The sequence below is a fragment of the Artibeus jamaicensis genome, unplaced genomic scaffold (assembly GCF_021234435.1).
Source record: "Artibeus jamaicensis isolate MK-2021 breed Jamaican fruit bat unplaced genomic scaffold, CSHL_Jam_final scaffold_1964, whole genome shotgun sequence".
In the NCBI taxonomy this organism is placed as follows: Eukaryota; Metazoa; Chordata; class Mammalia; order Chiroptera; family Phyllostomidae; genus Artibeus; species Artibeus jamaicensis.
In genome coordinates, this window is record NW_026522030.1 from 37593302 (window position 1) to 37605711 (window position 12410).

Below are 12410 nucleotides of genomic sequence, written 5' to 3' on the forward strand. Positions count from 1 at the left end.
TAAAAATACTCCTTTCTTCATCTTCCCCATCTCAATAGATGGCACCACCATCCCATCCACCTGTCCCGCCAGTCAGATTTGGAAGTCACGTTTAACTTCTCTCTTTCTCCTCCCCCCAAGCTGACCTATGAGGAAGTCCTGACAGCACTGCCCCCAAAGGACATCCTTTATCCGACCGCTTCCCTTCATTTTTTCTGCCAAAGCCCAAGTCTAGGGCACCATGCACCTCCATCCGGACAGCCGCAACAACCTCCTGACTGGCCCCCACTCACATTCTCCAAATAGCGCCCAGAGAGATCTGCTCAAAGTGTAAATCAGATCAGATCTCCCTCCTGTTTAAAACTCTCCAATAATTGTTCATGGCATTTAGAAAAAATTCAACTTTTTATCTCGGCCTAAAAGGCCCTGCATATTCTGCCCTCTGCTTAACCTTTGGAATTAATATCCCTCCTCTTTCAGTGAAGCTTTAGCCTTCTCCGGGTCACTAGAGCATTCCAGACTCATTCCCGCCTCAGGGCCCTTTTTGTTTCTAGGTAGCCAGTAGCAGCTGGGTCTCGTTCTTTCACTGGGAGTCCTTACAGGGCAGGGATGATGCTCCACTCGTTTCATCCATACATAGTTATCAACAGCCATATGTAAATATTTTTGGTTTGTGGTGGCAGCAACTCTTATAGAAATTGACTATAATAAAGAGTTCACCTTGTGGAGAACCCCCAAAGAGAAGACTGTCCTAGCTGGTTTCTAATCTTTGACTCTCCAGGGCGACATTTTATTGGAGGATCCAAAGTGGTAGTAGGAAGGGAAGGGAGGGGTAGATCTCGTCTCCAAAGGCCTGCCCTAAAGCTGCAGGAATTCCTCCCACTCCCATCTCTGATGCTGTTCCCATTGCCTGCAGAGGGGGACATACGGGGACTAAATGGTAATGGAAAGAAATACAACAAAAAGTAAAGCCACAACAACAAAACACTGTTCCCTTTGCCGTACCTATTTCTCTATGGACCCTTTGGTTCATGCAGATATGTGAAGATTCCATTACTTTATGTTATTATAAAAGAATATATGCCCTCAAACCTGTAAACACCGCTTCCCTTTTCCTACTACTATATGTTTTCTCCCAGTTACATCGACAATTAAATCTACCCTTAATATTTTTGAATATACATATTCAAAATATTTTCTATGCTATATACATCAGGTTTAATAGAAATTATTCCACAACTTTGTGTCTTGAAACTTCTTTTCTAAGCTCAGGGATTCTATGGGTTTGGACTCTGAAGTCCTAGGTTGAGGTACAGAGAGCTTACTCTGCTTCACAGTGTTATGGGTTTAGCTTATTACCAGGGAAGACTGATTTGATGCTGAAGACTGAAATCATCGACAGGTTCTTACACTCACATTTTAGAGCCCAAGATGGGCTGCTGACTAGACCGCTCTACATGCTGAAGAAAATTCAGGCTAAGACAATAGGAAAAACGGTGGTGTCTGTACATGTACACAGGGCAGAAGGAAGGGCGTCCACCAACCCAGGGCCCCTGGTGGGACGGAGCACAACACATTAGAGGAAATGAGAGGAGTCCAGTGAGGCCATGCACACAGAGAACCAGGCGATAAAAGGCCAGGTCCCTCATGCCCTGACAGCCCAGTTTTAAATTTGTGTTTTACCTTAAGGACATTGAAGAGCCAGTTGAAGCAAGAGGATAAGGTACTGGAGGTTAGGACTCTGGCAGATCTCTTGGAGAGAACAGAGCGACCCATAGCAGATGCTAACAGCACTCCACTGTTGCTAGTTCCTTGGCACCCCACCCTCTCTCGCTGGTCACCTTGAGCTTTCCCACACCTCTGTGGATGAAGCAGGGGCTGCGTACTAAACCTAACAAACTCAGGGCAGGTTTGCACGGTGGACCTGACAAACCAAGAGACCAAAAGTAATCACGTAGGGTGGTCTGACCATAAAAATTCCAACTAAAAGCAAATCATGGCCCGGTAGTCATGTCCTAGGCCTGCAGCTTCCCTGACAAAGGTCAATCTGGACCTTATGTGAGCCTGTTTATTGGCTTGTTGCTTCTAAAATAACAGACCTTTGAAATGTCAGAGCCATCGTCTGCAGATCCTTCAGGGCACTATCTCCCACCAGAGCAGAGACCACAGAATTTCTCACTGTTGCCTTGTTCCAAGTATATCATCTCTATGTGCTGCAAAAGTTAATCATTAACTATCTTATATCCACCAGAGGAAGAGAAGTGTGTGTATCCCTAACTTTCCTTTTATCCGGTGCCTGCCCCACTGAGACTGCCCCACTCTGCTTTCCCCTTCCCTTTCCATCTACCACCAGCAAACTTCATGTAACCCTCCTTTGATTCCAATGTATAAAATAAGCTACAGAACCACTGTTCTCTGGAGCATTTTCTCAACTTGTTGAGATTTGGCTTCCCAGCAACTGGTGTCAGTTTAACTCAGATAAACTCATAAAAATTCCTAAAATTTCGGATGTTTCTTACATTAACACCTCTATAAATGGTCTTTTCATGGAAGTCTCCTAGGTTAAACCCTCCAAGTATGCCAGGGACCCTTTCTCTGAGACCCTGATTTATACATCTGTTTAGAGAGCTACTTAATAAAAAATGGACAGGACTCGGTGATGAGTTGCAGGGGTGGGGAGTGAACATGAGGGAAGGACAGTGTCAGCTGTACTTCCCAGGTTTCTGTTTGTGAGATTGACGGGCACAGCGCCTCCACTGAGGTCAGGCATGCATGGAAGGTGCACTGCAACAGAGACAATGGTGTGTGTTGAGATACAGGAGGAACACATAAGCCACAAAGACAATCAACCAAAACCAGAAACTTCAAACTCTGAGTGTCTGTGCATTATGTAGTTTATATACTCTGGACATATGAAGTCAGCATGGATTCAAATCTTGGTCCGCCACTTACTAGTTCAGTCAACTAGCACAAAAGGCTTCACCTTTTTATTTCTTATTATGACCATTTTTATCTGTAAGATAGACATCATAATATTTTCATCAGAGGTCTGCTGTGAAGGTTGATGAGCTAAACCCCATACAGCACATAGCAAAGTGCCTGACTTTTACTAAGGGAATGATAGACGCTGGTTTTTGCCAGTATTTCTTTTACATACTTACTTTCCATCTGGAGAAAATATCACCAAGAATAAATGTTCTGAAGTGATCCACCTGAATGTGGTCTATATCCTATTTTCCACTGCAAATTTAAAACTATTTTAAAGGCAGTATGGGATTGGGAAAAACATTGCTAGAAGGCTTGTACTTCTAAAGCTTTTTCTTTTCTATTTCATTCTGAACTCAGTAAGACTATTTAAAACCGTTACTAACCTCGATGCTGGATATCAGTTGGAGATGTGGGTAAATTTCAAAGCAGCGTAGATATTTTAGGATGGCAAGGGGGCTTTGGAAAATTATATAGTCTGACCTCTAATTTTTGGATAAGAAAGTTGAGACCTGAGGGGTTAAATGACTCATTTGAGGCCACACAACTAGTGGCAGAGTTGAGACCGAAACCCAAGCCCTGTGACTCCTGACCTGGCCCTTTTACCCGCAGCACAGCAGCCTCCAGCAAAACGGCTCAGGAACAAATGTTTATTGCACAGATTTAAAAATTTATATAATGAACCTAACCTATCTCTAATGACAAACACAAGTTAAAATTAGAAGCGAGGGACCAAAATAGGAATTTAAAAAAGCACTGGGTTCTAATACATTTATTCTAATAATTCCTTTTGAAAAATAGATAAATCATGATTTAACTGACATTTTAAACCTTCCTTTAAACCTTTAAGAGCACCCTCTTAGCAGAGTGTCTGATCACTCTGACACACGGGAATAGACCTTTATCATACTCCTGAACTGTGACTGCCACTTTTCAAGTTTTATTTTGAAGACTTGGTGACTTTTCCTGAACAACAACCAATAAACTTAATGCTTTGTTCAAATTTTTTCACCCTAAACAGATCCTGTTTTAAAGAAGTCTGACTCAAAGAACAAATGAAATTTTGAGGAAATGGTTATGCACCTTTTTATAATCAACCTGCTTTTTAAAGACTGAGTTTTGAAATAATCTAACCATCGCAGGTGAGTGAATCATGCTGTGATATTTGTGTGATTTTGTGGGACCAACAAAATCAGTTTTCTGGTTTAGCTAGAAGAAAAAGCAAAGTTTATTTCTCTATACCATCTTTTCCAGTGCAGAAAAGAGGAGATAGAGGGAAATGAAATATCTCAAGGCAAAATTAAAGAAAAATTTAAAATACACTTTCTACTGTTGGGAGAAAGGGATATAATATTCTGTATTTAGAAAGTATGTAGACATAATATTTAAGAGAAAAACCAATGTAATTGAATTGGATTACGTTAAAAGGATTCTATTATCTCAAAGACTTGGTATCCATAGTAACTGAGTCATCTATGTACTTTCTGTCCATAACAAGGGAAATAAACAGCCAAAGAGCTCGCTATTTCCTGATATCATTATATCATAGCTAATAAATTACTATTTGGCAGGAATGTGAAAAAACCCTTCTGTTGCTTTACTTTTGAAAGAGGACCCCCCAAAAGAAATTAAAAAATGTAACCAAAATACAGGAATGAAAAATCATCTCACGAGGGAGAGTTACAATAGCACACCCAAGAAGAGAAGGAGTTACTCTCTGAACTTGGCCTCAGGCTGGCTGATGTCCAAGGTAGAGAAGCATGTCCTGGGCTTCTGCCAAGTTGCAGGTCACCTGGTCCTCCATTCATAGAGATTATGTTGATTTGCTAGGGAGACCGGACCCAAGAGAGCCAACCTCTGACAGAAAAGATGTTCTAAACAGAACACCCAACCAGTGGCAAATGTGTGTCTTCTGCATATATAACTAGTAGCTGTCAAACAATAACTTTTTTCATTCATTAAACATTTGCTACACATCTATATGTACTAAGCACTGCCTAATATTCTGAGGATATTAGATGTGAATGAGGCGGTCCCAGCTGACAAGAAGTTCACATCTTGCATAGAATCTAGATATATCAAATTTGCTATTAGTAGCAGAAAAGGATTATTAACATCCACCTATGATGGTGCATCATTATGTAACACCCTTAGGACTCAGGATAGTTTCTTGCAAACAGTTGACATAAAATAAATGTTGACTGAATACAGGAACTCAAGGAAATGGCAAGGATGAAGCTAACACACAGTATCAAAATTATCTGTAACAGGGATGACTTCAAAACACAGAGCCTCAAGTTTAAGTTAGTAAGATGAATGCAATTTAAAAATTATTACAAATTAAAGTTTTCAGAAATTAGCAGTAAAGTAGGGATTTGAATCCCTGCAGTCCGGCTCTGAGATTTTTGTGTGTACTCGCTATTTTCATGCCACGTTTTACAGAAAAACAGAACAGAAAAGGAGGACAGGTGAAATTCTTTCTATAGACACAGTGATTTTTTTAAAAAAAGAAATGAAAATCAGTTCAAAGTGCAAAGCTTCAGAAGGCAAAACTACAACTTGAACTACATCTGTTCATTTATTCAACAAACACCCACTGTGCCCCCTGAGCCAGGCCTTTTTCTGGGCACCAGGGTTTTCAGGCGAAAACACTGGAACCATTGCTCTCAGGGCCTGTTTTCCCTGCAGGACTGGCCACCTTCAACCACGCCCTACAATTAACTCATCCATTGAGCTAATTGATTATTGTGTGTCCCCTCCTAATAGCATGTAAATTCCACAAGCACAGAAAATTTTGTGTTTTGTTTCCTGAGAAAAACTATCCCCAGAACAGGGCTTGGGACACTGCAGGAATTCAATGAACACGTGTTGAATGAATAAATCATGGAGTTTACTTGTTCCTGGGGGGGCAACATAGGTTTTTAAAATAAAATAATATTTTACAATATGGGCAAGGTGAAGTCATGAATTTCCAGCCTCCTTTCTTTAAACACAGCCTAGATAACTCTTGACTACTATTGAATTTAGAAGGGCAAATGAGTGTTAACCAGTTGGTATGTGCAAATGCTTTGGAACCCTGAGAAGAATGTGGTGCCTGAAATAGTAGAATTTCTTTCCTAATTTTATATTTGGATTAGTCATTGCAAAGTATATCAAAACATCATTGATTTGCATCCTGCAAACTTGTTTATTAGTTCTAATAGTTTTTAGTGGCTTCCTTAGGATTGTCTATATACAATATCATGTAATCTTCAAATAGAGATAGTTTTAATTTTCCTTTCAATCTAAAGGAGTTTTTTTTTTCTCTAATTGTCCTGGCTAGAACCTCCAGGACAAGTTCAATAGAAGTGGTAATAGGGGACAGACATCCTTGTCTCATTCTGATCTTAAAAAGAATATATCTACTCTTTTACCATTAAGTATAATGTTATCTTATACTTGTCTTAAGTGAGGTTTTTACAAAATGCCCTTTTTTAGGTTGAGAAAGAGCTCTTATACTCCTCATTTGTTAAATGGTTTTTTTAGTCACAAAAAGGTGTTGGGATTTTTGCCAAATGCTTTTCTTGCATTATTTGAGATAATTGTGTGATTTTTGTGTTTTTATTCTATTATTATGATCTATTACATTAATTAATTTTCAGATACTAAGCTAAACTTGCATTACTGGGATAATTCTTGTTTGGCCATGATGTAGAATTATTTTTATATATTGCTGGGTTCTTTTTGCTAGTATTTCACTGAGGTTTTTTTTTTTTGCATCTATATTCATAAAGAAGAGTCTGTACTTTTCTTTCATTGCAATGTCTTTGTTGTCTGGTTTTAATATCAGAGTGATACTGTCTTCACAAAATGAACTGGTCTGTACTTTTCGGCTTGTTTAACCTCTGTTTATCCATCAGCACATTTGCAGTTTAAAATGCAGTTTAAATCTTCTACCAGTTTAAATCTGTTGAGCACCTCTACTAAGTTTATTTTAATTATTGAACTTCTCGACTTTAGAATTTCCACTGGGTTCTTTTCAGAATAATTTCTACCTCTTGATTCATATCCTTTATTGGATTCAACATTGCCATCACACCTTTCTTTGCTTATTTCACCATGCTTTCATTTAGCTCTTGTAGCATGTGTTTGATGCTTATTTTCAAGCATTTTTCTATTACATCTGTCACTGTCATACACAGCATGTGTCACCTGTTTTTCTTTCTTTTTTTTTCCCTGTGTTGGGTCATACTTTCTTGTTTTTTTGCATGCCTCATAATTTTTTTTGCTGCAAACTAGATATTTTAGATAGTACATTGCAGCAATGTTAGACTTCCCTCTGCAGAACTGTTATCATTATTTGCTTTTTTTTTTAACAACTTGCTGGATTGTTTTATTGCAGTCTCTTTCCCTCTTCGCCCACAGTGTTAAGCTGCTAACGTTCTCCTGGGTGGAATGCCTTTGGGTTTATCCTCAGTTAACACAGGGGTGACCCTGGTGTTGCTGGGGCTCCGACCAACCCTAGCTGTTAAATGCTGGCTGATTGCTCTATTGTTCTCAACAATAACATGGGTCGTAAAACGCTCTACAAACAAATCCAGTCAGATTGTGGCTCCTTAGAAGGAATGGTTTCTCACATAAATGTCTGATATCTTTCTCACCCTAGAAGGACTCCTCTGGGCTGAACTGTCTTATTCTAGTTTTCCCTGCAAGGTTGTTAACCTACAGTTTAGGCTGTCTTCATTAAATCCACAGATTTGCCTTCCAAATGCGTTTCACCACTAGCTTCACTGTTCCTGAGAATGTCCTTTGGCTTGAATTTCTCCATGGTCTGCTGCAAATGAAGTCAGTTCCCTTGGGAAAAGACTGAGTGCTGTCTGCTTCATGGCCTGCTCCTCCTCCCAGGCAAAGATCTCTGAGCCAGGGCTCTGGATCTGGTGGGGGGACAGAGGCATGTTTCTCTCCCAGTGATTCTGTCTCTTGCAGCAGAGTGCTTGGTGGATGGCAAGGCGAGCAGCCTGACTTCCCTCCCCCAGCACGGAGCTACCACCTCACCATGGGCTGTGGGGAAGCTGATGGGCTCCAGTACTCAGTGCCTCACGTCCAAGGCAGAGTCTCCCCCTTCATTAGTGGGGGCAGAGGGGAAGGGCACTCTCATGTACTGATTGCACTCATCCAGGATTTAGCCTCAGCAACAGATATCTTAAAGGGCAGGATGAGAAACTCGAAAACACAGTTTCCCTTGGGAAGACAGCCCTCCAGCTGGGAGCTGCAGGTAGAGGAGGGATCTCTGCCTTCTGTCCTAGGCTGCCGCAGTCTGACCTGAAGTCTCTGCCTGGCTGAGCTGGGTGAGGAGGAGTGAGTGGCCTTGATTCAGACACCACAGACTTTCTTACCTCTTACCAAATGTTTGTGCATGTTCTTCATTAGATATTTCTTTCTTTCTTTCTTTCTCTTTCTTCTTTCTTTCTTTCTTTCTTTCTTTCTTTCTTTCTTTCTTTCTTTCTTTCTTTCTTTCTTTCTTTCTTTCTTTCTTTCTTTCTCTCTCTCTCTCTCTCTTCCTTCCTTCCTTCCTTCCTTCCTTCCTTCCTTCCTTCCTTCCTTCCTTCCTTCCTTCCTTCCTTCCTTCCTTCCTCTCTTTCTTTCTTTCTGCTGTTTTCCCATAGGACCATTTACATATTATTTTAAAAATAATTTCCATCAGTTTCTCCATGAAGCAAGTCAGCAGAGCCCCTCATACTGTAACACGGGAGGTCCAGTGGCCCTTTATCTCAGCGTGTTTATTCACTGCTGACTTACAGCAGAATGGCCATGAAATATATGCTGTCCACTCATTAATGCCAAATGCGTTTGTAGTAACTAGTGACATGGTGTGAGATCTCCAACTAATAGTGATGAGATGCTTATAATGAAGCCATGCCTTGTCCTGGTAAGATCACAGCCACTAAGAGAAAACAGCTCATAAAATGTGTGGTGTTGTCAATAACTGAATAGACACTATAGGGTAACACAAATGATCAAACATCCAAAACTCAACCTGTTATACAGCCTTTTAGGAGTTAAAACCAATTCTTTCTATCTTTCAGAAACAGCCTGGAAAAAAAGGATCTTAATTGAAACTCAGCTTGATTTCTGTGCTATGCAGAGTAAGAGACGTCAGTGAGATAAAAACAGGAAACAACTGATTACATCTCATCTGAGTTTTAAAAGCCAAATGCTTAGAAAAGTTCTAGTCGTTTGCAACACTCACCTTTGCATCTACCTTGTTGAATATCTGAGGTGCCAGGAAACTGCAGAACAATCTCAGCTCTGGAAGGTATGTCGTACTGTCTAGTCTCCAGAGAGGTGCGGAGGGAAGCACCTGATGGTACACTGTAAATAGTGAGAACACAGAGTCCTTTTGTTGCAGTTGTATGTTTCCTTGATGCTGTAACGAGAGATCCTGGCGGTGACACAGCTCGTGGTGCTGGGAGTCTGACTCACAGACCTCCACTTCTTCTCCGAAGACACAGTACCCAGATTAGGGCAGGGGAGAAGGAAGGGTTGTGTGCATTTGTGGGTATCCTAAAAAACTTCAATGTTTTAATGAAGACATGAGGTCACTACTTTAAGTCTGTATAGCTTTAAATACATATTTCCTTTCCTTTTCACAAATCTCTGGCTTTCAGAGATGTCCTTCCTCTGGTGGCAGACAGAGGCAAACCTAGTGGGGGGTCCTTTTGGTAATAGTATATAGTACCTTGCCCCAGCCCTGTTCTGTAACAATACTAAAACCTATCACCCCAAACCACCAGTGAGGATTAAATAGAACAGCTTATGTTTCCTAAAAGGGTTTCAGGAGGAAGAGCTATGTGGTGCCCTCATATACATATTATTGGACTTTTGACTCTAGCCCCCTCCTAGATACCCCCCACCCAGTAGACTTAAAAAATAATATTGATAATACTTTTATAGCTTCTAAGCAGAAGATATGGGAACATCAGGGGACTGATGTTTAGTTCATTAGATTAGAACTGAGATTCCTCACCCTGGTGCCCGTGTTTACTGAAAAGGTTCTGTGTCCCCAGGGAGTAACTCACCCTACCTCTGTGTGCAGAACCAGCAGGAAATGGTACAGTATTGTTCAGTTGGTCTCATTTTTAAATTGCCTTTTGAGTCCTTTTAAGAATTTATAAATACCATATCAGCTTTCTTTGCACATGCAAATCAAGTCATAATAATATAAGCCAATACATACACGTGCTCACTGTGTACCAGGGTCTCTTTTAATGGCTTCACGTATATTAATTCATTAATCATCACAGCAACTTCATATGGAGTGTGAGGCACAAAGAGGTTAAGTAACTTGCCTAAGGTGACGCAGCTGGCAATGGCAGAGCTGGGTTTGAAGCTCTCTGGCAATCACTATAATGTGCTGTTTTTATATAAGTAATAATATTGCTTCTTAGGGTGGCAGAATAAGTGAGGAGTGGCTTGAGGACCATTCTTTCTCTGGTCACTAGGTCACTTTTAGGCGAGGGTTTATGCATGAATACAGACGCATAGGAATGTGTTACTGCAGCTGATGTGGAAGGACCAGTGGGCAGATAAAAGTGATATACTGAACTGATTACAAAACACTTGCATGGGCATCTTAGCATTGCACAGTGGGCTTAAGGCTGAGGCTGCTGGACCATTTAATAGAACTGGATATGCAGATGTGCTTTCTGCAGAATGAATAAACCTTTTGAATTTGCATTCAAAAGCAACTTTAGATCACTCACCAGGATAACACAAAGTCATTTTCCACATTAACAAAAAAAAAAAACCCAAAAATTTTAACCCCACCCCAACACATATTTCACCCACCCCATCAAAAACAATATGTCTAGTTCAGAAACCAGTCACACTCCAAATCGAACTGTGTAGGAGCCAGCAGCTACTCAAGGATATCAACTGGCTGTGCAAAGAAATGCTCAATCATCTATCAAGAATTAGTGCTTCTTAATGTAAAAAGGCCGTCTAATTGGCCATTTGGCATCGCTGACCTGGCAGCTGTCTCTAACCTGCAATCATCATTCGTAAAATTTAATGAACTGTAAGCTCTTTAAAAAGCAAAGATCACGTTGTACACATGCACACATTGGTATATATCTCTTGGTGTCTGACACATAGTAGGCAATCAGGAAATATTTATTAACATGATTTGATGCACTAATCACTGTAAAATGTTAGAGAAGTAGCCTGGACAGTGTGGCTCAGTAGGCTGAAGTGTCGCCCTGCAAACTGAAGGGTCATGGGCTTGGTCAGGGCGAATACCCAGGTTGCAGGTTTGATCCCTGGCCAGGGCAAGTACAAGAGGCGGCCAATGTCTCTTTCTCTGTCTCTGTCTGCCGGTCTGTCTCTGTCTCTCCCTCAACCTTTAAAAGCAATGAAAAAAATGTCCTCGGGTGTGGACAGTATGTTAGAGAAATGCATCACACATAATTTGTCACATGATCCATCCGAGTTCTTGTAGCTGCTCGGTTTTAGGGAACCACTTCCTCTCTCTGCACCTGGGCTCTCCCACCAGGAAAACAGTTAGATCGGAGGACCTCTGGGGTTCCCTCCTGCTGTGAAATCCTAAATGCAGACGAGAAGCCCATGTCTCCATGCGGGGAACACTGAATGTCAGGGCCATATTCGTATTTGCTTCAGGGGCTGAATTCCACAGTAGTTCTGTTTGAAGAGGGAAATGGGCAGGGGGGCGGCCATTGGTAGCTGATTTATAAATACTGAGATTTGTAAGTTTTCCCTCATTATAAACCACAAGTTGGTCAATGAGGTGACTTCCATATATGCATAAAGATGAGAAAACCTGAGTTGTGAACTTCTATCCTATATCTGCTTCTTGGACTTCAGGTTAAAGAAGGGAGGGCCTTCCTTTATGTCCTCCAGTAGAGGGAGCCAGATTTCAAGCATTAACCCGACTATTCCATAGAAACGTTTGCCTGGTCTAGAAAAAGAAAACAAGTATTTTTATCCTGAGTCCTTATTTCTGGGTTTTATATAAAACAGCAGAAACTGTATCGTAGAGACCAGCACTGCTTCTCTACAAGACAAGAGTCTCCCTAGTAATAAATAATTTTTAATCCCTCTCTGTCAATTTCATCATAAGTGGTGGGATTTTTGCAAACATTTACTCAGGTTGGTGAAGTTAAAAAATATATATACTATGAAAGTTTCAAAACTAATTGTTTTTTAGTGGGGACTTCTTAAATTTACAGATAAAGAGAAAAGTCTTTTTCTTTTTTAGTGAGATACAATAGACATACAACATTGTATTAGTTTTGGGTGTCCAGCATAATGATTTGGCATATGTATATATTGCCAAATGATTGCCACAATAAATTTAGTTAATATCCATCACTACACATAGTTATGAGAACTTTAACATTTACCCTCTTGCAACTTTCCAGTATACAATACTGTGTTGTTAACTATACTCA